General features: G+C 37.4%; 1 protein-coding gene and 1 long non-coding RNA gene across 4 annotated transcripts in view; one reads left to right on the top strand and one right to left on the bottom strand.

The window, feature by feature from the left end:
* Positions 1 to 1,701: 1,701 nt before the first annotated feature.
* Positions 1,702 to 2,358, bottom strand: LOC129745629 (uncharacterized). Its single transcript, XR_008737161.1, has 3 exons — positions 2,227 to 2,358; positions 2,023 to 2,165; positions 1,702 to 1,842 (listed from the first exon to the last, which is right to left on the bottom strand). It is a non-coding gene; the product is annotated as an uncharacterized LOC129745629 (long non-coding RNA).
* Positions 2,359 to 9,258: 6,900 nt separating this feature from the next.
* LOC129745613 (cationic amino acid transporter 2) overlaps positions 9,259 to 25,073 on the top strand; it is a 75,257-nt gene continuing 59,442 nt past the window's right edge. For 2 of the 3 annotated variants that reach the window (XM_055738797.1, XM_055738796.1), the window contains exon 1: positions 9,260 to 10,237. The gene's annotated coding sequence lies outside the window, so the exon portion shown is untranslated. Of the gene's footprint in view, positions 10,238 to 25,073 lie in introns of all 3 variants that reach the window. The other variant, XM_055738795.1, reaches the window with a different exon arrangement.

Here is a 25,073-nt window from a genome sequence, read left to right as displayed (position 1 = left end):
CACTCTCGTGGGCAGGCCGATTAAAAGCCAAAGAAGGAAGACGCCTACAACCACCGAGTCCAGCAACGCCCGCTGGCGCCGACGGTTTCGGCACCCCGTCGATACGCCATAACATCGACGGCCCTCCTGCTTCCGGAACTGGATTTCCGGAATTGCGACGTCGCTACACAGCAGCAATAGCAGCAGCACATCACGGTTAGTAAGCCAAATACACGCCACAAATTACACAGAACATTGTTTTATACACACAGACAACACGCCACAAGAAAACTTTAATAAAAAAAAAAAACATAGAAACATGAAATTCCCGATTTGTTGTATTTTACCCGAAAAGTCCTCGGTTACCCATTAGCCAGCCGGCCCTGAGGTTCCGTACTCTTAGAGTACCTTGCCTTGGCTGGTCTAGCCGCTGCTAAAATTTATCCGTAACAAATGGCGCCCAACTAAAAGTCCGCGAAAGGTAACCAAGAGACGACCGCGTAGAATACAAAAATCTAAGGATTTTTTTCTAACGGGAGGTGGCAGGGATTCGTGCGATCCACGAATGGCTGTCGCCGTACATTATCCCACTATTTTGTTGGAAAAATGTGCTGAGTATGATGTTTTGCGTTTTGTGAAGGTCTCGACCAGAAGAAGGACCTTAATCCGTTTCTAAAACCTTTTTTCCCACCGAAGAATTCGATGGTTTTGGTTGTTCGCGTATTTTGTTAAATTTTATGATGTATGTTCCATGTTTTAACAAAGCATAATTTTATTTTGCACAATTTTTAATTTCAAATGCTATGGCAACACTTTTAACCCACACCTGTAGTCTTTGCAGCACATAGCAAATTGTCAGATTACCAATTCGTCAAATCAAAACAAACATGACAAAACGTAGAAAGTTGAAGGTGAAATATGTGCCAGTGGAGTTTCAATCGACAGACTACGACGCCGATGATTCGGATAGTGATGAATCTGCGGAGATGCCGTGTCCGGTAAATCAATCGCATCCCAATTACCCGGTGGAGTTGTTAGCTGCCGATTTGGAATCATCACTGGCCATATGGAGCACGATGAAGGCAGAGGGAAAACTTTTACCGATCGATCTGGTTAGAAGTCGGAAGCTCATGCAGGCTTTACATCAGGATCTTCAGGTCCTGTGCAGAGATGCAGAAACTAGACATCTGCCTATCATCGCTACTTGTGAGTACCGTAAACATGAACCTATAAGTTATAACCCTAAACCTACACATTCAAATTTCGATTCCAACTCGCAAGATTCGAGTTGGAACTTTTCGTCTGATATTTCTGAATCCCCTAACCGAGCTCCCGAACTACATCAGCTAGATTCTACAGCAGGATCTTTAAGTGATGGATGTTATTGGAAACATAAGCCTCCCAACAGAAAGAATTACAATTCTAGTTCATCAGGATACAAAACTTTTGATCAGACTAGCGATCCCAGGATGGAGGAAGAAATAATGCGGATGATCGAGTGTCTGATTGATGCTCGCTTAGATCCGTACTTCAAAGAAGCTAAATTCGCCAAAGTTCGGAAGAAATAATCAAATGGTTACTTCAGGGTTGAATAAATTAAAAAAAAAACGGCTTGAAAAAGGTTCTGTGATTTTGGAATGTGATAAGGAAATTTAAACTGTGATATCAGTGTTTTGTAAATCGATGTTTTCTATGTAATATTTATTCTTTTTATGTTCTAGTATCTGCTGTTCGTACTTAGAGGGTTTACACTGGACCTGGAAAGTTGTTCTGGAGTGATTCATGGGGTAACTTCACACTTCAAGAAGCATACCAGGAGGAAATAGCCGGTGTCCAATGCATTCTTGCAGTCGAGCAGGAGATCTGAAAAAGGAAAAACAACATACAATCAGAATTTGTGATATTAGCTCAAATACACCCCGCAATGGACTAGAGTTACGATAACTATGCTAGTCGTTAATGATGTGGAGGATTTGATAACATAATTAGTCAAAAAAAAAAACCTATCAATTACACTGAAATTGGTTATTCACTGGAACAAACCTGAATAATCAATCCGGGAATCTATAGCGACACAGGCATCCGTCGACTATGGAAGGGGAAACCCGCTGTGGCTCTTCCATCGTGCGGCGTTTTGTGGTGTGTTTGGGAGGGGATTGCCCAACGAGCAATGGCCAGCTCTAAAACTGTTAAAAAAATATCACTTTAACCATTCCATGATGGTGATTGAAAGTAAAAAGTACATACCTATTTCACCTTTCGCTGCAAAGGTATTGATATGGTGTCCCGGGAATGTTTTTCAATCAGCTGCATGTCTCTTTTGATGCTAAAAGACGACGTTGAGCAGCAATGATTGTCCCCAAAGTTTGTTCATGATCGTAAACCTAAAAAAAAAATAAATAAATAAAAATCATACCCTAACACGTCCTAATGTAGATATATGAATACTTACCATAACATATCGATGCATGCTGCATTCGATCACTGTACGGTGGAGTGATAAATCGGTGAATAAAAAAAAAACACACGTTTTGAAGCAAAAAACTCATAAGTAAACAACGTTATGTTGTGACAGTCAGAGATGACAAGTTCTGGATCAGTAAAAATATTGCCCGCCGATAATTTGCCCGCTATTGAGGATCATTTTGAAAGTGATCTAATTCACAAATAGGGTACTGTATATTTTTGTGTTGTAAATAGGGTAGTGTAATTTTGCAAAATTATTGTTGTAATGTTTAACAATTAGTACGATCGATCGTTTAAGTGTTGCGCAACATAGGGATAAATATTTTAGTTTATTTTAAATTGTTTTTTTTTAAACTAGTGCTTGTTGAATTAAAATTATGTTGATTTTGGTGAAACAAATAAAGTGAAAATTGAAAGCTTGATTGTGCATGTAATTACAATAGTGGTATAAGTTAAGTGAATAGTTTTAGATTATATTTGTGATGCACGTTTAAATGAATTTAACCTGTTGTGTGTTATTTATTACCACGTTAATTTATTATTCTCTAGTTGTAAGATACTTTTAATGATTCGTGCACGTTTATTTATAATTTGGCCTGTTTATCATTTATTTATTTATTTATTCACCATAGTCTTAAAATAATTTTAATTTTCAGTGCACGTTGAATTAAAGTTTGTTTTTATTTATTATTTTATGCATGTTTAGCCCTTAAGATACATTAAAAAAATGAAAAATTTAATTATGCTTTGTCGTTTTAAATGTAATATGTCTGCCACAATTCGATAAATGCGAAGGATTGTTCTGGAAACAAAAAAAATGCAAAACACTTCGTATTTTCACATTTTTTCATTGGAGTGGTGGATAGTGTAACCGGTTGGTTACAAATCGTTTGATTTTTGTCTTCTTTTGTAGTTTTGAATGTTTAGCTCTAGAAAATTCATGTTCCTTGTTGAGTCTGACACCAAGATAGCACCACAGTAGGCTACATTTTACTGCTGGCTGCTGTCAACTAACAGGGGAGGAAAGGAGGAATATTTGGAAAATGAAATGAAAAAGCCGAAAAGGAAGCTTGCTTCCGTTTTTCGAGGCTCTTCTGAATCAGGCGTCCGTGTGTGAAGTCGTAGTCCCGTATAGTGTTTGTGAACGTCCACGGAATTCACCCGAATACCGGTGTGTCTTCGGCACGGGTCGGCCCGCAGATCCTTTGTGATCTCGCGCCTTAACGTAAAGGATCAGCATCTTCGTCCTCGGGTTCTGCGGAACCCTAACTCTCAAGGAGGACTTCCCTTCTCGGCCTGTCCGGATACGGGGCACTCTCGTGGGCAGGCCGATTAAAAGCCAAAGAAGGAAGACGCCTACAACCACCGAGTCCAGCAACGCCCGCTGGCGCCGACGGTTTCGGCACCCCGTCGATACGCCATAACATCGACGGCCCTCCTGCTTCCGGAACTGGATTTCCGGAATTGCGACGTCGCTACACAGCAGCAATAGCAGCAGCACATCACGGTTAGTAAGCCAAATACACGCCACAAATTACACAGAACATTGTTTTATACACACAGACAACACGCCACAAGAAAACTTTAATAAAAAAAAAACATAGAAACATGAAATTCCCGATTTGTTGTATTTTACCCGAAAAGTCCTCGGTTACCCATTAGCCAGCCGGCCCTGAGGTTCCGTACTCTTAGAGTACCTTGCCTTGGCTGGTCTAGCCGCTGCTCAAATTTATCCGTAACATTTTTAAAGTTCATAATGACTTAAATAAGGCAAAATTTATAGATTTTCCACCTTTTTTTCCCAAAGTGGGAAGTTACGAACTTCCATAAAAACATTTGTAACATATATTTAAGAGTTATGCCAAATATCCGTACGCAAAAAAACTCTCGTATAAAATATGGTCCCTTCTTTGAAAAGCTCTTTATCTTAAACTTACATGGGAACTCCCCATCTTTTCCAATTTTGTATCCCACTGCTTGAAGAAGGTAAGCTGATTTACCCGACTTGAGTTTACATAAATTTCTAATTGAAAGAAAAAGATTCGAATTGTACTTTATTGAGATAGAATTTTGAAAACCGATCAATAGCGTGAATGGGGACAATTTTTTGAGTATGTTGCTTATGTTCTGAATTATGGGCACTTTCAGCTCCTGATTAGCTTTAGATGGTGTATTTTTTGGAGTAAAAAAAATAAGCTATAGAAATTTGAAAAAAAACGATGAACAGGATTTTTAATAACCATTTTCAAACAGCTTTTTTCACCATCCTCGCCTTCGAAGCAGTTTGAATATCTTTCTTTTTTTCCGCCAAAACTAAGTTAAAAAATGTTTCACCAAACTCGTGGACATGAGATATTTCAGCTTGAAGTTTTCTCAAACAGCACTTGTCATGGTATGAAAATTATCGGTTTTATACAGTGCAAATTCCTATCTTATAAATTTATAAAAGCAAAAAATATAAATTTAAAAAAAAATATCAGTTGCATCACTGAATAAATTTTCAGCGTTTTTTATTTTCTCTTTGAAAGTCAAATATTCAAAAATGTTGCAAAAACAATTTTTAAGTTAACATTTGTCCCGTATATTGGGGCAAGTGTAAATGCAATGTTTATTTTCAGATGTGTCAGAGTAATGGCTTTAAAATGGATTTAATATGAACATCTGTTTGTTTGTTTTATCAAGTTTCATTGATATATCTGCAGTATTCCTGCAGTATAAATTTATGTTTGTTACTCAACTTTTTTTAAAAATTTTAATATCCGCTTCCGTTTCAACATTCAGAATACTCCTTCTGGTCTTTCCAAAATATTGAATCATTTTGAAGATGAATTTCTTAAAAGTTCGACGTTTGCCCTTGCCCCACCGTGTAAGTTGACAGGAGGGAATATTGTTTTTCACATTTTAAGGGTGTACTGAAAATTTCTCATAAAAGTTTTGCTTCCAGTTGAATATCAGTTCTGAAGTCTAACTTTTCAACAAAGAAGCGGATCAAAAGTCTCTTTTATGCAGCAATGTAACACAAAAACACTTTTCATGTTAAGTACGTACATGAATTGGTATGTAAGCTAAAAGTACGACGTTTTTTCAGAATTTTTTAAAAATAATAAGTTTCCATTTTCGTTTCTAAATTCGTTTTAGTTGTGTATTTGGGCCGATGTAACAATTTTTTAGAAGAAAACATATTTTTTATTATTTTGTTACAGAGAAAAGTTGAACGTTTGAACATGCTCTAGTGTTCCTTGAAAAAATGTTTACTTCTTGGTAACAAAAATCATTTTATTTCACTGAAACCTTTCACTTATGCACACGTCAGTCCTATCTTATCTAATTTAAGGAAAAGGCTCTTGATCAGTTCATGGGTCGGATCGGATTTTTTTTATCTATTTTAAATTTAAATGGCGCTTGATAAAACTTGTTCATGTTCAAAAAAATGTTTCCGATCTTTCTCTGTAGAAAACATTTTATTCATATTTCTGTTATCAATATGATTCAAAAATAACCTTGTAGGCAAAGTGGGTTAAAAAATTGTATATAAATTCTTTACTTTCTGTATTTTTTTTTCAATTGTCCGCAAAGTGTCATACCATTATTTCATTAGCATCAGAACTAAATTTATATTTTTTAGGCAACAAATGCTACCTACATTAACACGAACTGTTTTTGCAAATCTTTCAATTGGTTTTGTTTCGATTGATAAAATACCAATCCGTGTCACATCATTTATTTTCACGTGCTGTGTACAATTAAGCAAGCAAAATCACATCTAGGTTGCATATCGCCCCCACGTGCATAAGAAATATAGTAACTTGGTTGAGAAACAGGCGCCTAATTGTTAAATTTTTCCATCGATCAATGAACAGTATGCTTTGGTTACTATCCACTTGCGACGACGTGTGCTCGGCCATGGAGACGAAAAACAAACCCCTCAAAGAAAAGAAAATCTCTAAAAACGAATGCCATGCCTTTTCAATTTCAGATTTTGGCAAAAACAAACAATGTAGGTACCTATATGGTTTATTCGATCGGCAAAATGTCAATCTGGGTCACATCTAGGCGTCATTCATAACCATGTGATGTACAAATGAGCTAGGAATCAAGTAGAAAAAAATCACATCAAGGCTTCATATCGCCAGCCCTTGCATTGAAAACATGCTTGGTTGAGAAATACGCGCCAAAATATTCCCACTGATCAGTATACTATGCCATGGTTACTATCCTTTTGCGACGTTGGCTCGCGACGCCTCGACCTTGGAGACGAAAAACAAACCGCCCAAAGGAAGAAAAAATCTCGAGAAAATGGATGTCATGACTTTAATTTGTTCCGAAAAACTACAAACTTTGTATGGAAGCCCCCACTCCCTTAAATCGGACGGAGTTCTGACTATTACAGAAATCATCCCCGGCCCCAAAAACCCTCAGATGCCAAGTTTCACGATGATCGGTTCAGTAGTTTCCGAGTCTATAGGTAACAGACAGACAGACAAACATTCATTTTTATATACATAGATAAGATAGGAATTTGCACTGTATAAAACCGATAATTTTCATACCATGACAAGTGCTGTTTGAGAAAACTTCAAGCTGAAATATCTCATGTCCACGAGTTTGGTGAAACATTTTTTAACTTAGTTTTGGCGGAAAAAAAGAAAGATATTCAAACTGCTTCGAAGGCGAGGATGGTGAAAAAAGCTGTTTGAAAATGGTTATTAAAAATCCTGTTCATCGTTTTTTTTCAAATTTCTATAGCTTATTTTTTTTACTCCAAAAAATACACCATCTAAAGCTAATCAGGAGCTGAAAGTGCCCATAATTCAGAACATAAGCAACATACTCAAAAAATTGTCCCCATTCACGCTATTGATCGGTTTTCAAAATTCTATCTCAATAAAGTACAATTCGAATCTTTTTCTTTCAATTAGAAATTTATGTAAACTCAAGTCGGGTAAATCAGCTTACCTTCTTCAAGCAGTGGGATACAAAATTGGAAAAGATGGGGAGTTCCCATGTAAGTTTAAGATAAAGAGCTTTTCAAAGAAGGGACCATATTTTATACGAGAGTTTTTTTGCGTACGGATATTTGGCATAACTCTTAAATATATGTTACAAATGTTTTTATGGAAGTTCGTAACTTCCCACTTTGGGAAAAAAAGGTGGAAAATCTATAAATTTTGCCTTATTTAAGTCATTATGAACTTTAAAAACAGAGTACAAATTTCAGATCTTGAAAAACAAATTTAGAGATCAAGTTTCAGTAAATAATATATACCTGTAGAGAATATTGCTAGAGTTATAGTTAAAATTGAGTAAACAGGATTGAAATAATATCAACTGTTGAGAACACTGATAGTTATAGCATTCAATAACTATGACTATTAGTGTCTTCAACAGTTGATGTTATTTCAATCCTGTTTACTCAATTTGAACTATAACTCTATCAATATTCTCTACAATTCCATCTTTGAATAGAAATTCGGAACTCCAGCTGCAGCTCTTATTTCAAAATTGTTGGATCTGAACTATGATGGTTTGACTTAATAAAATGCTTACAAAAATCTTAATTTGAATGAATTTATTTTTGGAATGTGTAGCAAAGCACACCGGGTCAGCTAGTTTTCAATAAAAAATCAGTTCATTTCTTAAACGGAGACACCGGACCAGGTCATACTTGGTTGTTCAAATTCTTAGGTAAAAAGAAATACAATAATTTAACTCGGATAATATAAGGGAGGGAAACGATACACAGCCATCAATCGAAAACGATAGTAAATTGCTATCAAAATACCAGTATCTAATCTTCTCTTATACCGTGGTTGAACTAAAGGGAATCTTTCGATTGCTTTGATTCAATTTTATGTCCATTAATTTTAGGTTTCGGTCAAAACTCCCAAGTGACTCTAAAATTTTCATTAATGATTTATTAAGGTTGATTCTTAAGAAATTCAAAAAATAAAAAAATACTCCCATACGTCGGAAGTAATGGGAATTTAAAAATTGCGTTTTTTTAAGTTTTTAAATAATCACTTACTCATCTAGGACTTATAATTAATTTTAATTTTATATATCTAAAAACTAGAAAAAAAACCTTTGAATCCAAAACCATTAAAATCGGCAAAATGTGTGACCACAGGAACGATCGAAAAATAATTTTGCTAAAATTCGGCGAGCGGCCGCCACGTGAGAAGGCTAAGCGGACACGGGTTGACTCACATGGATGAATTGGGATGACTTTTTCAATGTTTGAAATGCTTTTGATGCTATTTTTGTAGGAGCATTTGATCTGTGGGTTAAGGTTTACCTCTATATCCTGATTAACTTCATGATAAAGACCGAAGAATGTTTCGTTTGAATTTGTTCACGTTACAATTACTGATCCTGAAAGGAAAAAATTTATAATTAAATTGCTCCAAACTCGTGTCACCTCGATCTTGATATTCATATATTCATCCCTTATATGATATTCGATAATCGACGTTAATTAATTATGAGACCAACGCTAAAATTCCCTCAGAACGCCCCTGAACTTTCTATTCCACTGTCGACACTCACTCGATAGTCCTAAGGCTTCGCAAAAGGAAATGTGATCCTCGCCGACCAAAAGAACCACAATCAACAACCGAACCGGTAGAACAGCTAGCTGCCAAGAGCGAAGAGCGAGTATAACTAAGCCTCTACAAGAGATACTTCACTGGTATAGTAAACTTAGTAAATACCCACTCAACGGCGTTCTACCAAAACAAACGACTCCATCCAACAGCCGTCAAATGGCCATTCGCGCGCGAATCGGTTCAAGCCCAGTTTTCCTAGTACCGGATAGGTACTCGTCTCAATTGCGTTTAGACACTCGTGCGGTTCGGTTGCATTTTCGCGTTCCATCTCATCCATACCCGGAGGTTTTCCTTTAACAAAGTCAGTTGCATCTTCAATACGACAAAGACACAGGTCGGACAAAGTGAATCAGTATCATCTAAGTTTTTAAGTTTATTGGCGTGGCGCGCACCGTTTAGTATTTGATTTTTTTTTTCATTGGTGGTTTTTAATTATCGGCTGTTGGCTTTTGAGTTTAGCCTTCTTCTTCAGTTTTTTTTTTTGGAAAGGAGAGCCATTGCTGGGTGACAATCCGATCGAGTTTTTTGGGGCTGAAAAGAAAAGTGATTTAATTTACGCAATCAGGTCCCCCACCTTCGAGTTTTTTTTTTTTTCGCTTTACTCTTTCTCGTGTGTGATAGTTGGCTGACTATTGTTTTCGGGGCCAAATCTGGATCGTTTTTGCCGGTGAAGATGATTGCAGTGCCTGTTGGTGAATGGTTTTTATCACTGGAAGGTCGTCTTCTAACCGTTGCAGCTGATTCTCAGGCTAAGAAAAACGCCAAATTCAATTAAGGGCGTACGGTAACGTCAAGTGTTCGCAACCATCCTAAGTGCAATTCCTTGTTCCCGAAAATTTCAATCGTCCAATATACTAGTTCAAGGTTATACCTAGGTGTTCAACTGAGAAAAAAAATCACACGAAAAGAGAACAAATCAAATTAAAAAGGTACGCGCAATCGGTGAGTTCGATTGATTGAACCATCCTCACGTACGTCTAAGGAAAAAAATTAGTGATAACAAATTGCTGCGACGACGTCATTTAGCTTGTTCGTGAAGAAGCAAACTCTACACCTTGGAAGACCTGTAACTTGTAGCTGCACAGAAAAAAACCACAAAGCTCTTTGTAGTGTCAGAGAAAAAAGCCCGTCGATTCCTGGACAATCATCATCAACGAAGAACGAGGTGCATGATTAGTAATCGTCTGGTAAGTACTTGAAAGTGCTCGGTAGGCAATCGGTCAGCTGACAATTTTTATCTTTGATAAGATGTGTCTCCGCCCGGTTTCAAATAGGCCCCTCATTTTTTTTGTGTTTTTCTGGCAAGATAGGACTAAGTCAGCAGCATCACCAAAGTCAAATAGCTGCAGAAATATTTAGCTCGTAGGTGGTTATTATAGAGAGATAAAGAATATGCCTACCAGTGCAGTGCTGGTACCTACGCGTACTTTTACACAGTGCACGGTATCGTAGAAGCACTTAAAGAATAAAAAAAAGAATATAGTAACGCTAGATGTTGCATGGAACCAAAGAAGAGCTTTCCCGGTTTTTTTGCAGCAAAAATAAAATAGTTTAAATTTTTTTCAAAAGTTTGATAAATTATTATTTAGTTGAACAAGCATTACATTTCTAAGTCGATTAAAAATAGAATTACTTTTTTTCAACTTTTTTTTTATAAACACACCGTGGGTGTCTGTTTCCTTGAATATGCTCCATATAGTTGAGATAGATATCTACTCTAACTAGGTACGGGACTCGTTATCATTTCGGTTACCGCTTCTGCGGTACGCCATTATTTGTCATCTGCCTCTCGGTTTGCTCGCTGAAATAGCTTCCACAGGTGCCGATGAAGCAACAGATAAATAAGATTCCCTGGCGTCTCTTATGTTTGTAGAATTTTCTCTACCTCTGCTGGAGCCAGGCTGAAAATTCCAATAAAATGTAGATTCGTGTGATAGTTTTTAATCATTCATCAAGGCAGAGCACCTGTGACGTAGGAAAATCTGTGTTTGTTCCTGATTTTTTAAATAAATATTTTCGATATTGACATACATTCTTACCGACCGAGATACAGGAATTAGGTTGGACGAGCAATAATCTGTTGCTGTCATTTTTTTTGCCTTATCAAAAGGTATCACGACTTAGTCACATTGTTTGATAAGCCATAACGTGCCAATTAAAAACCGTCTTGCTGTGAGTAATGTTTTCGCCAAAGAACAATACATTATTTTTTTAACAAAGGTTTACAAGGAACGATTCAAATGCTTAATGAAAACATTTATAAAACACTTCACTGCCCCTACTCGCATAACAGTCCCATATGAATTTTCGTCATTTTTTCATCTAACCTGACAGTTCGTCATTTTGAACAAAGGGCTTCAATATAAAACAATAAAAAAAAGAGATTTTGTTCTAGTAATTTCGAGAAAAATATCAACTCGTGACTGTCCCATATGAAATATACCCGCATAACAGTCCCATATATGAAATACCACGGATTTAGTTACTTTTCAATGTTTCTTTCGGCGAAATAGTCTTTGATTTATTGCTTTGAATCATTTAATTTCAATTCACTTGATGTCGAATTATGCACACTAGTTTCCGAAGGCATACCAGTAAGAAGGAAGAAATGTCTTCCTCAGCGAAAAACTATCAGATGCAATTAAAATCTTAAAAAGATTGAACTTACATTAAGGAATTCACGATATTTTCCAAAAAATATGTTTGTTTTTTCTGATAACTGCGTTTAGAAGTTCATAAATGCTCAAATTTAAGTCTTAGGAAGTAGCTTGATGAGCAAAACATATTCTGTGTGGGACTGTTAAGCAAGTAGATTTGAAAAAGGTCTCAAATATGCTCGCATAACAGTCCCATATTATGGGTGCTTCCGAATAAAAAATGGTGCTTCCGACCTTATCAATGTCCCAATATCGAAAATTTCAGGTCTTACGATTTATTATGACAACCTAGAACATCTTCCATCAAACGATTTTCGTTTATACTGAACGTTGTGATCACAACTCAAAAATATATTCCAAAACAGAAAAAGCTGACTTTCTCGATTGCTTGTTTTTGCATATGGGACTGTTATGAAAGTAGGGGCAGTTCAAAGCTTGAAAAAACTCTACCCTTAAGTGAGTTCTTCCTTATAAACCACTGAGATATCGTTTAAATTTGCTGATTATTTTTTGTTTCGATTCGTTGTCGTTGTAACATCTTTATGTCATTCGTGACTTCATATCAACGATGGAGTTGGCGAACAGTCATTGAAAAACTTATCCGGTAAAACTGGTTTCGATGTTTAGTAAACGTCGAAATCTGATGTTATCTCGAATAACAAATGTTGATCAAAAATCGACTTTCTGGGACTTAGCCGATATTCCTAAAAATGGTTGGTTTTCCGGTTCGATTTTTGACCGAAATTTAGTTTTTGAACTAATAGTAGGTAGTTCTCGACGTTTCAGGTCGGAGTAGTCGTCGGTTGAAAAGCGGACCAAATTAGGTCCGCTGCGTAAAAAAAAACTTTCCCAAAATGCTGCTTCTGTTCCGGAAACCAGATCCATCGAAACGAAAACCGAAGATAGGAGCACCAGTTTTCCAAGCGGACTCGTTCAACTCTAGGATTGACATTTTATTTGGCATTTCCTGTGAGCCCGTTCCTTTATGTTACTTTTTTTCGTATTTTTCAATTATACCAAGGCAGTGAATACGGGAGAGGTTTCAGGTTTTAAACTCTTATTGATTTTTTTTTTCAATTCAAATGTAATTTTCCAAATTGTAAAAATAGCTACGATGATTGTTTGACTATTTCTTTTGACAATATCGATTGAAATTGGCATTTGAGATAAAAGATTCTGGAATTCAATGTATTCAAAATTGTTTTAAGAATTTGGATTTCAAATGAGTGGCAATTAGATAAACTTTGAATTCAGAACTATTTATAATCACCGACCGATGAGCTTTTTTAACTAAAGACCTTTTTTGTGCGATGGTTTTGTCAATATCTTTTCTTTAAAATGTATGGCGTTTAACCGTTTTTTTTAAAAATTTATTTATCATCAATGTTCATTTATCACCGCTAAACTTGGCACAATTGAGAATAGGTTTTAAACATAGAGATCTAAAAAAAGGTAAATCGTCAACTCGATATGCCTCTTGATTTTACGGTAATACTAAAGACTTTCTATTTTAAATTTAGGTTGGGGAAAGATACTGGCTCTCTCTCTAAGGGTCCAGCGCCGATTGACCGGCGCATAGGGCTGAGATAAAAGATCTCCACTGCTGGCGATCCGGAGCCAGCGTCTTCACTTGCTGCCAGCCAAGGTTCTCGTCAACTGTGCGGATTTCAGCGGCTAGACTTCGCCGCCACGAGCTTCTTCGATGCCCATCTGGATTCCAGTCAAGCGCCTCTCTGCAAATCTCGTTTTCATCTCTTCGCAGCGTGTGCCCAATCCATCTCCACTTACGTTCCCGAATCTCGATTTCTAGCGCCTTTTGATGACACCGGCGATGAAGTTCAACGTTTGAGATCCAGTTGCCAGGCCACCAAGCGCGGATGATGTTCCGCAGGCAGCGATTCACAAAAACTTGCAGTTTTCGCGTCGTCACCGCATATGTGCACCAAGTTTCACACCCGTACAGCAATACGGATTTGGAAAGATACTGGGAGTGTTCTAAAAAAAGCACTTTGCGATAATAATTAATTTTTTAACTTATCAAGCTCATCTACCCTTATTAACTGAAAGCTTCCAATCGGCCCTATTAAGAGTTAGTAAAATAATGTTTATGGTTCACCGTAACACTAGTCAAAAGTGTCTCCCAATCAATTGTTTTTATCCCAGTCCCAACCAAATTTATTTTGCTAGGATGCAGAGGTAACCTCGGTCCAAATGCACAAAATAGATCTTTCATCCCTTTCTCTTTTTCCAATCTATCCAATTACTACTAGGACGTGACCGGCGCCGTTATTGACGTTCAAAGAGTGAGAGAGAGCATTAGTTTTGTGCAGTGTGAATGAGCTGCTAATCCTAAGCACCATTCTTTTGACCTCTGAACAAAATTGATGGCCTCGGTTAATCACGGAGTAACAACAATTGGCGATGTAGAACTTGTTCTACTAAGCCACACCAGCGATCGTGGAACTCGAAGTGATTTAAGGGGAGGGGGTTAAGAGAGATTTTTTCCAAGAAAATTTTGAGTTCACGAAATCAATTTTTTTTAAATAAGTTTAAAAATAAGTGTTAACAAACATGTCAGAAAATTGGCTCGCCTCCGGTAATATTTTATCCTTAATCACTATAAGCCTAGGACATTTCATCTTTGACACATTCACGAATTGACACAAATTTTGAATTTAAATAAACTTTTTGTATTGAAACTCAAATCACTGACCATACTGACTGGACACTTGATTTCGTTTTCTGGATAATTTTTCCAACAGTACGCAATATCGATTCCAGAGTGAGAATCGATCGATTTGAAGAAATGCTATCCCAGTTAGGAAATGCCACCCAACTTTAACAAAAAAAAAAAAAAACAGGCAATTTCTAAGATAAAATCGGGCTAAGCAGGTACTTTTTCCAACAGGACATTTTATGTCAAATTTTTCAGGTTCGCCATCTGCCGTCGGTATTGCGAACCTACAAAAAATTACCAAAAAAATAAGACAGAAAATCTTTGAATTTATGTTCTAAGTGTCATGTCAGTGTGATCAGTGCTCAAATATCGACAAACAAAAAACCTACTTCGTCTTTAAAATTGGTTTTATTAGGAAGTGAATCTTAACAAGATAATTTATAAATTTATTTCTAATCACTTTTATAATTTAAAAAATCGTTTTATCATTACAAATTTCATGCAGTACAAAATATTTTTCAAAAAATCAATTATAGCCTCAATTTTATTTTGTGTTTCTTGTTCTTCAACTTCACATTTGAAAGGGTTTTGATAAATTACACAAGGCCAAAAAAATTCGCATTTATCTGAGTTGCAAAGAATTTAATAGCTTATTTTGTTGCCCTGAAACTTTAGAAAATAGCTAAAAAATATTCAAGAGAATTTTGCACCCTTTCTGACAAAACTTTAAAACATTACAAAAAATATTAACATAAAACCTTTATTTACTTTCTCCAAGACCTCAAGTAATTTTGACGTCTGCGAAAACAGTGTTTTCTATTTGTTTTCTTTTTCAAATTCTGTGAAGTAATGATTTTGTATTTAATGATTTAATGATTTTTTTAAGAAATATGAAGTACCTTATCAAATTGAATTTAGCATATTTTTAAAAGCAGAAATCAAATTGATAACCAGACTTTAAAAAAAATTTTTTTTAATTCTTTTTTTACTTTTTTCTAGTAATGTCAAAAATACTTATCTTTCCAAATTAAAAAAAAAACTGTAGAATTTTACTTTTAAAAACCATGCATAATCATCATCGTCATGAAAATATTATTCCAAAATTGAATAGACAATAAACAATTTGTATGATTGACAAAATCTAACAAAATATTCGAGTTCAATACGTTAAAATCTACCGAATCAGTCATTAAAACAGACACCAAAAAATTTTCTTTTTCATCTCCATATTATATTTCAATTTATGCTGAAATAAAACCGTGAATTATAAATTAACTTTATCTTAATTAAATTTATCGGTGAAAGTTATTATTATAATTATATTATTTTCAAATAAATTCAAAGAATTTTATTGTCAAACTTAAGACATTTTTTGAAACATTTTTTTTTAGAATTTGCCTTTGTTTTTTAACTCTTAATTTTTGTGTTCTGCTTGTGATTTTAATTAGGGAAATCCTAGCTTCTACCTTTGTTTCCTTTCCAGTTTAGGACCCAAAATTTCGATTGATGGTGACAAGTACTGAGCTTGAAATTTTAAAACTATGATTGCGCTTGAATGTTTTTTTGAATGTTTATAAACCAAAATAAAACCAACTGTGTTTTACGTTATTCCATTTTTAATAGAGCTGTTTTCACTTGGGATCAACTTTTTTTATGGCCTGTTTGAGACACTAAGTTCACCGTTGGAAAAGCTTGAAATTTCCGATAATGTTGCGAGTTATGGACTATTTTCTGAGAGAAAATAATATCGAATGGTGCAGCCCGAAAGTTGTGGTTTGTTTTGTTCACTATTATGAGACCTTGCTTGCTGCAAATCAACAAAGGGTCTCGAAAGTGTTAATACACCCAATGGGTGATACGGTCAAAATTTGGTCAATATCAACTTGATGTATTTCTTTCAATTTTGCATTTAAAAAACCTGAACACCTTTCATTTTGAAGGTGTGTATGTGTAGAATGTTGCTCCTATTTTGATTCTGGAATTCACTCTTCAGTTCTCAAAATGCCGTCCAAGGAAGAAGAGCAGTGTATCAAAATTTTGCTCGCGCATCGCGAAAATCCGAGCTACTCGCACGCAAAGCTGGCAAAATCGCTAAAAGTTGCCAAATCAACCGTTACAAATGTAATTAAAGTGTTTGGGGAACGTTTGTAGACAGCCAAGAAGTCTGGATCGGGGAGAAATCGAAAACCGGAAGCCGTTGAGACGACAAAGAGAGTTGCCGGTAGTTTCAAGCGAAACTCTAACCTCTCTCTCCGAGATGCCGCAAATAAGCTGGGTGTAAATATCGTCTATAACCGTGCATCGAGCCAAAAAACGAGCCGGACTATCGACTTACAAGAAGTTAGTGACTCCAAATCGCGATGATAAACAAAATACGACGGCCAAAGCGCGATCCCGGAGGCTGTACACGACGATGCTGACGAAGTTTGACTGCGTGGTAATGGACGACGAAACCTACGTCAAAGCCGACTACAAGCAGCTTCCGGGACAGGAGTTTTATACGGCAAAAGGAAGGGGAAAGGTAGCAGATATTTTCAAGCACATGGAACTGTCAAAGTTCGCGAAGAAATATCTAGTTTGGCAAGCCATCTGTACCTGTGGCTTGAAAAGCAGCATTTTCATAGCTTCCGGAACTGTCAACCAAGAAATTTACGTGAAAGAGTGTTTGAATAAACGTCTGTTGCCTTTCCTCAAGAAACACGGTTGTTCCGTACTGTTTTGGCCGGATTCGGCATCTTGCCATTACGGTAAAAAGGCCATGAAGTGGTACGCCGCCAACAACGTGCAGGTGGTTCCCAAGGACAAGAACCCTCCCAACACGCCAGAGCTCCGCCCAATTGAGAAATACTGGGCTATTGTCAAGTAGAACCTGCTAAGGACGAGCAGCAGTTCAAGGCAAACTGGCTTTCTGCGGCGAAGAAGGTGGACAAGGTGGCTGTACAAAATCTGATGGCAGGGGTAAAGCGTAAGGCCCGGCAATTCGGATTTGGAAAAGTGGAACCCTAACTGAATATTTTTCCTGAATTATATACTAATTAAACTAGAAAAAGAAATTTAATGTGATTTAAAAAAAAACGATTTCACCGATTTACACGCGTTTTCCCTTGACCAAATTTTGACCGTATCACCCTTTATATAAATGTTTTTCTGTCTTTTCCCTGTAGACTCGAAAAGTACGGAACCAATCAATGTGAAATTTTGTATGTAAGATTTTTTGGTGTCGGAGATGGATTTTAAAATACTTTAAAACCGCTCCGACTTAAAGAAGGGGGGCTCCCATACCCCAAATTTATTAAGATTATGGCACAATTCGAACATTTTCCGAAATTTCTGAACCGAATAACGTGAAATTTGGCATGTAGCCGTCTTCAAGACCGGAAATGGTTATTATACTTTCAAGCCTCTCCTACTCCAAAATAACGGGGGGGGGGGGGGGGGGAACCATACAAAATTACTTAAAATTTGACAAAATTTTGACAATCCCCGAAGGATTTTCGATAAAAATTGATAAACGTAAGCGTTTCGACAGATTGAGATGATTTATTGAATTGACAAATAAGTTTTAACAAAATAATAACATATCTCCACTGGCTTTCTTCTCTGTGCTGGTAGCTGAGACATTCGCTCTGGACAAGTCTGGAACTTGAGAGTACTCCTCTCACAAACTCTTCGTTCCTCCCAGTGATGTCAACCTTCCAGATTTTGTCTTAATCTTCCAAGCTTTTTGACCTTCTGCCTTCTATTTTTTCAGGTTTCCAGACTTCCAGACTTTTGACATTTCTTCCAGAGAATTCCAGACTTTTGAGTTTGCGCTTAAATTTTCCAATAGAAGAAAATAAATTAATTTTTTTTAAGGTGTTACGGTAGGCAATTATAAATATTGATAAGTGTGGAAGATATTTAGAAAAAGAAATTCTGCGAAGATGTGTGTGAAACATGAATAGAACGTCCCACGGGATCGATAGTGGAAGAAATATCGGTGTATTATACGATTGTACGAGTAAAGTAATGAGCAGTATAAAATCTTCAAAATTAAGATCTGGTGACCAAAATAATATAAGATTACGAAGATCCTGACTTTTACAAATATTATTTTTCAAAATCTTCCAGCCTTTATTTGAAAAACAGTTGGCAGCTCTGCTCATAACCTGTTATAAAACGCAGGTGTCAGGGGTAGAATAGAATTTTATGTTTCATTCGTATTCTCAGAAAGGTCTTTACATAACAGCACTCTACACTAGCGATTGCTAGTTTCACGAGCTATCGTCAATACGCGTGGGTAGAAATGCCAATGTGCCTGATTTTTCAGGTTTTGCCATCATATGAGGCTCAGCTTGACAGCCTGATAAGCCATTGGATATCTCTGTTTTTTTTTAAATAAGCCTGATTTTCAAGAATGTGATGAAAAAATCGGTAGTAAGGATCTGCATTAGATACCATTACTGAAGTGAAAATGTGTATCGACGGCCAAAAAGAAGGACACTACTTTGAGCGAAATTTACGTTACGTTGACGTATTCTGGTTTTTATTTCACCAGTCCCTGACTTTTGAAAAAAAAATGTTCAGATACTTTGTTTGAACATTTTTCAGTGTATCAGTGATCAGAAGTACTTGATGAAATGAAAAATATTTAGTTTTACTCCGTGCAATTTGAGCAATTTAATACAAACAAGAATAGTTGTAAAGGTGATTGAATTTGAAAGATTTTCCAAATTTTATATCTTTTTTATCAAATATACTGTTCAACATATGTATAACGTGTTTGAGTAATAAAGCCTCAAAATTCAGCACCTGCATCTTATATCTTGTCAACAAACTTATTACCGCCTTTGAAGTTAGGTATTATGACATTGAAATTTTTTCGTGAAATGATGCTAATAAAGTTGCAGTTTAATTGTTTGCACATACAGCTCACACTGAGCTCATTACTTAATTTAGTGCAATTCAAATTTTGAGAATGAAAATTTGAGTTAATAAACCTATTCTGAATTTCCAAAATGATGTCAATTAATTGGACAGTTGATAATATCGATGTTATGGACCAAATTGGCGAACCTCTCAAAAATATGCATCTTAATTTACCCACTAATGTGAGCAATTATTTAACCAATCAAACGCGTGAGTTGTGGTGGGTGACCGCATTCATGGCGTAAGTTACGCCGCTGCCTGGCTGCTTAATCGCAGTTATCAACCGCAGTCCGCAGTATCGCATATCAAAGGTGAAAGGTACAGGGGCACTTCACAAGCGCGTTATATCGTTGTTATCTATGTCACATAACCCATCTTCTGTCACACAAACCCCCGTGTATCTTCTCCACACTCTTAGAAGAAGAGTGACAATTAGCACAAAAAGACACTTTTTTACAACGACAGCCCGCACTTCCACCGGCAACAGTCGGTTAGTAAACCGCGCATCGTAATGAGAAAAACACTAGGTAATTCATCATTCGCCTTTGAAGGTTTTTTTTAGATGAAATCACGTGGGTGCATTATTTGGTGGTCGACTTTTTTGAGGCTCCCTCACGCATTGGATGTTAACTCATTCGCGTCTTCAGTCCCAAAAGATGGGGCCTCATCGTGACACACCCGATGATTCCGTTCCGCTAGAGGATGCAAGCATCCATCGAAAACGGTTTCAGATCTCAGCGGGGAGAATTATTTCCATCACCGATTCCACCTAACTGATACTGATATTTGTACCTACTTGGGTGTAAGTAGGTATTTGTCAGTAGTGGGTTTGTTTACCACGCGAAGGATTTTACCATTTTTTTTCTGTTGTTGTTGTTATAAGTCACGCTGCTTCGTATCAGCTCCTAGGTGAGATTCATCATCTATCAATCTTTCGTAACTCGATCGTTATCGGATGTGATTGCACGGGGCTTGGGTTTTGTTTTCCACAGAGCAAACTACTACCTAGTAGGTAGGAGCAAGTAAGCAACCGCATGTGGCTTAAACTTGCACTAGTGTTGTGATTGGCAAACAGCTGAGTTTAAGGAACAAAAATATATACATTCATAGGTATAAACGAACATGTTTATAGTACTTTAAGGGGGTAAACTAATTGTTGAAGGCAACTGTTGATGAGTTCTCAATAATGGAGAAGGACTTTTAAAGGTAACCAGAGATAGCAAACACTTTCGTTTCCCGAATGAAATGATACAATTATTTTATCGCGATACAAAGTGTCGTTTTAAGGCATCATTTTGTATATCGATTGAATATTTGATATTTAATCGATATACAAAATGATGCTCTCTCTCTATCCAACGAATTGAAGAGCCGCAAATTCGTCATCGTAGCACTGCAGGAGGTATGCTGGAAGATCTGTACGGTACGTACGTTCCGAGATATGGTCTGGTCATACAACCTACCAGAGCTGCGGCAACACAAATGAGCTTGGATCAGCTTTTATAGTGGTGGGAAAGATGCAAAAGCGCGTGATCGGGTGGTGGCCGATTGACCCACGAATGTGCCGGTTAAGAATCAAGGGTCGGTTCTTCAACATCAGCATCAACAACGTGCACAGCACTCAGAAGTACCAGTAACGGAAAAGACGAGTTCTGCCAACATCGAGTCAAACCTATCTGGTGATTGGGAAGATGCGCCCAAAACTCTCCGTAGTGAACAACATACGAAACTGACCCCCGCCTCGGTTTAACACGTTCGTCGCCACGCTCATTTTGGTAGTTTTACTAGCCGGGCCCAAAGAAATTTTCAGAGAGAGAAAGTAAAGAGGGAGAACTCCCATATTTGAAACGTGTGGCGAAGCTGAGCGGTAAACTCTAGTAAGAGAGCGTCACACGCTTTTTGATGTGACGGGGCCCCCCAGGAAGTACACCCGTCACCCGAATATGGGTGCCGTGGCGACGAACGTGTTAATGTCACACGACTGAGCAACCTTATAGGCTTTGCGACTACGCCAAACTACGCCTTATAGACTATGTGACTACGCCAAACAGCGCTGCCGGCAGAAGACGCAGATTCACAAAAACTTGCAGTTTTCGCGTCGTCACCGCATATGGACACCAAGTTTCGCACCCGTACAGCAATACGGATTTGACGTTTGAGTTAAAGATTCGAATTTTCGTTCGCAGAGATATCTGACGTGAGCACCAGATGTTCCGGAGACTCGCAAATGCAAATCGGGTTTTTCTGATCCGGGCTTCGATGTCTTTCTTGGTAAAACCATCAGACGTAAGATACTGGAAGCACTTTCTCCACTTTCTCAACTTGTTGCCCAGCTACCACGAAATTGAAACGATTCACTGTGTTGATTTTAATTGACTTGGTCTTTCCGACATTGATTTTGAGACCTGCTAGCTTGGAGCTTTCGGTGAGGTCGTCGAGTTTGATCTGCATGTCTTATTGTCTTTGGGAGAGCAAAACAATATCGTCAGCCGGGTCAAGGTCGTTCAATAGCTCCATTGTCGAATTATTCCACGGCAATCCTCGGTTTGGTCTACAGTCAATCGATCCAGCCGAGATCTCATCCATTACGATGAGAAAAGGCAGCGATGATAAAATACATCCCTGTCTCACTCCAGCAGTAACCGGGATTCGATCGGACAAGAAACAAGACCTTGCACGAAAATGATTCGTGATTTGTTCCAGTATTATTAGTAACGTTGTGATGTGGTCCACACATGATCATCCAGATCGGAATGCAGCTTGTTGCCGTCGTAGGGTAGCGTCGATTTTTTACTGGATCTTGTTCAGGATCACTTTGCAGAGTACTTTGAGGGTTGTACAGATCAACGTTATGCCTCGCCAGTAACCGCACTCAGTCAGGTCTCCTTTCTCCGGAATTTTACGAGGATACCTTGCATCCACTCGGTCGGGAATATGCAGTATCCCAGATGTCAGCAAAAAGACGGTGCAACATTTGTGCTAACAAGGCAGGGTCGGCATTCTGAATTTCAGCAGGGATGCAATCGATCCCAGGCGCTTTGTTAGATTTCATGTCTTTTATTGCCGTTTCTATTTAAGCCAGCGAGGGCGCTTCCGAGTTGACGCCATTAATGCGACTTACTGTTGGCGCTTCGAGTTACGGGTTCTTTCGGTCATCGCTTTTCGTGACTCACATGAGTTGTTCGAAGTGCTCAGTCCATTGTTTGAGCTGATCTGTTCGATCGGTCATTAACTGACCTGCTCGGTCTTTTAGCAGCATTCTTGCATTAGCCATTGGCGGCGGCTCTTTCTCTTTCTTTGGCTAGGGGGTTTGTCCAGTCTCTCTTGTCTCGTCTACAGGCTCGTATAACTGCCTTTTCCAGCTCCGCATATCGTACCGAGACAACTTTACACAATCTTTACCATGGCTCTTCGTGATAAATTCTTGATTCCAAACCACTGTCCTTCAACTGTTCCGTCTGCCGGCAGTTCCGAGGCTCGGGATTCAAGCTGTTTAACCTTTTTGGACCAAGGACGAAGTGATGGTCAGATGCAATATCTGCGCTTCGTTTGTTGCGGACATCAGGAAGGCTCCTTCTCCATTTTCGGCTGATGCAGATGTGGTCAATTTGATTTTCTATTCGGCCATCTCGGGATACCCAAGTGACCTTATGTGCTGGTTGATGGGGGAAGAGCGATCCATAGATCACCATGTTGTTGTTGCAACAACAGAAAACGTGGAAATTAGGTATTGTAATTTTCTTGAATAACTAGATTCGCCTGCACATTTTTCGATCGGTCAAAAATTTACATAAATTTTTTTCACACCTTGTTCTGTACGTTCTTGAATTATTTGTTTACACTATGATAGGTGACAAATTTGTCATGTGCCGAAGTAAGCTTCATGAAATTTTGTCCGTGATGTCAAGCTGTATCCGCACTAGACTGCAAGATATGTTTTTGTAATCATATCAGATCTCGTTAAAAAACATTCGAATTACAGTAGGAGCGGTGAGCAACCAGGTTTTAGCACATTTGAGGTTCATTTATCATAATTAATGTAAATGCAGTTGGATTCTTATGTTTTTGTGTTGGTAGAACCAGCGACGATTTACCAACAACGACCAAATTAATAGTCCAAACAAACACCACGTATGTATTTGCAATGCATTCCTTGATCAATTTTAAGCCAACTTTACTTAAAAACGAATAGGTTCATAAAATTTCAATTCTTAAGCCATGTTCAGATGATCAAGCATTTCAGAAACGTAAAATAAATGTTCAGAAAATTTCAAATGTAGTTTTTTATTAAACTTATTTATTCATAAAAATCACTTCCAGCACCGGTCAACACTATCTGCGAGCTCTGATGGCGGGATTTTGTTGTTACCTGAATAAATCTACTTTTAACTGTAATATCAAAACGGTTGGTTTCTAGTTTCAATGGAAGCAATTTCTTTAACTCAGCCGTAGGACGAAACCAAGTCCCAGTAAAGGATGCTGAGACTACTCTATTTTGTCCGGAAGTTGATAGTCTCCGGATAACATTTTCGGCTAACGCAAATTCAGGCATCGGATGAAGTCCCTCATTACTCGCATTTATCCTGAAATGCAAGAATATTGCAAAAATAGTGGATCCATAGTTTAATTTATTGATACCTACTGAACATTTAATGCTTAGAAATTACCCGTTTTGCTTTTTTTCGGAGTGAAATTTTTAAACTTCATCCTGGCATTTTGTTTTGAATTGATATTGTACTGATTTTACCAATGGTTACCCAGATTGCCTAGAAATGAATTCAAGAGGCGAACGAATATGAAGGTGAGAGAAATACGGCGAAATCGTTGAACGCAATTCGAGACTGACGGAATTTTTGTGTGCAAACTCTAGTGCAAGAAGAAAATCGCAATATATCTCGAACAAAATTTTTGATTAAAAATCGACTTTCTGGGCAAGGTCATTCAATTACTAGGTTCTCTGACTTCTAAAGTAAGTAGGCGTGGAGAGGGCGATGAAGTGGGGGTGATGCTCGTTATCTTTGTTTACAAATTAGCAGTGTGCTAAAACGAGAAGGCATGCTCAGGTCTCAACTGTTCCATGGATTAAATGTAAACAAACGCAACGAAGCAATCCACATGGCTGATTCTGAAATTTGAGAGATCGTATCACCTTCTATGTACCCCCCTTGTTTCTGGGGTTTCTAGGACATCAAATATCGAAAGAGTCGGGAAAACCAAAATTTTAATTTTGATGCAAAATTATTTGAGAATGCATGAATCGTCAAGATCAGGAGTTATCTCGATAAAAAAAAATTTGGTCAAAACACGACTTTCTGGGACTTTCAAAAATTGCCCGGTCGAGAAAGTCGATTTCTGACTTGAAATTTGTTTTCGAGATAACACCATATCTCAATGTTCTATGCATTTTTAACTCATTTGGCATAAAAATTAAAATTTATTTTTTTCGAATTTCCTATGGTCAAATACAAGAGCTGATGACACTTAGTTGTTAAATTTCTATAGAAAAAAAAATTATTTATGAATATATTTGATGAGACAAGACATACAGACATCCTAAGTAACAATTTTAGCTTTATTATGGTCAGCACAGCATCGTTAGTACTACAGCATTAATCTTCATAAAAAGCTAAGGCGCATTCTTTACATCACCAAAAGTCTAATAAAGCTAAAAACTGATCAATTTTTCAACCTTCGATCAAATCATTCTGCTGTAAAATTATAGTCACCAAAGCATTTATCAATCATTTAAAAGGCAATCTGGTAAAATTATTAAGAATAATG

This window comes from Uranotaenia lowii, chromosome 2 (genome assembly GCF_029784155.1).
Source record: "Uranotaenia lowii strain MFRU-FL chromosome 2, ASM2978415v1, whole genome shotgun sequence".
Taxonomy (NCBI): domain Eukaryota; kingdom Metazoa; phylum Arthropoda; class Insecta; order Diptera; family Culicidae; genus Uranotaenia; species Uranotaenia lowii.
This window is presented reverse-complemented; position numbering and strand designations above follow the sequence as displayed.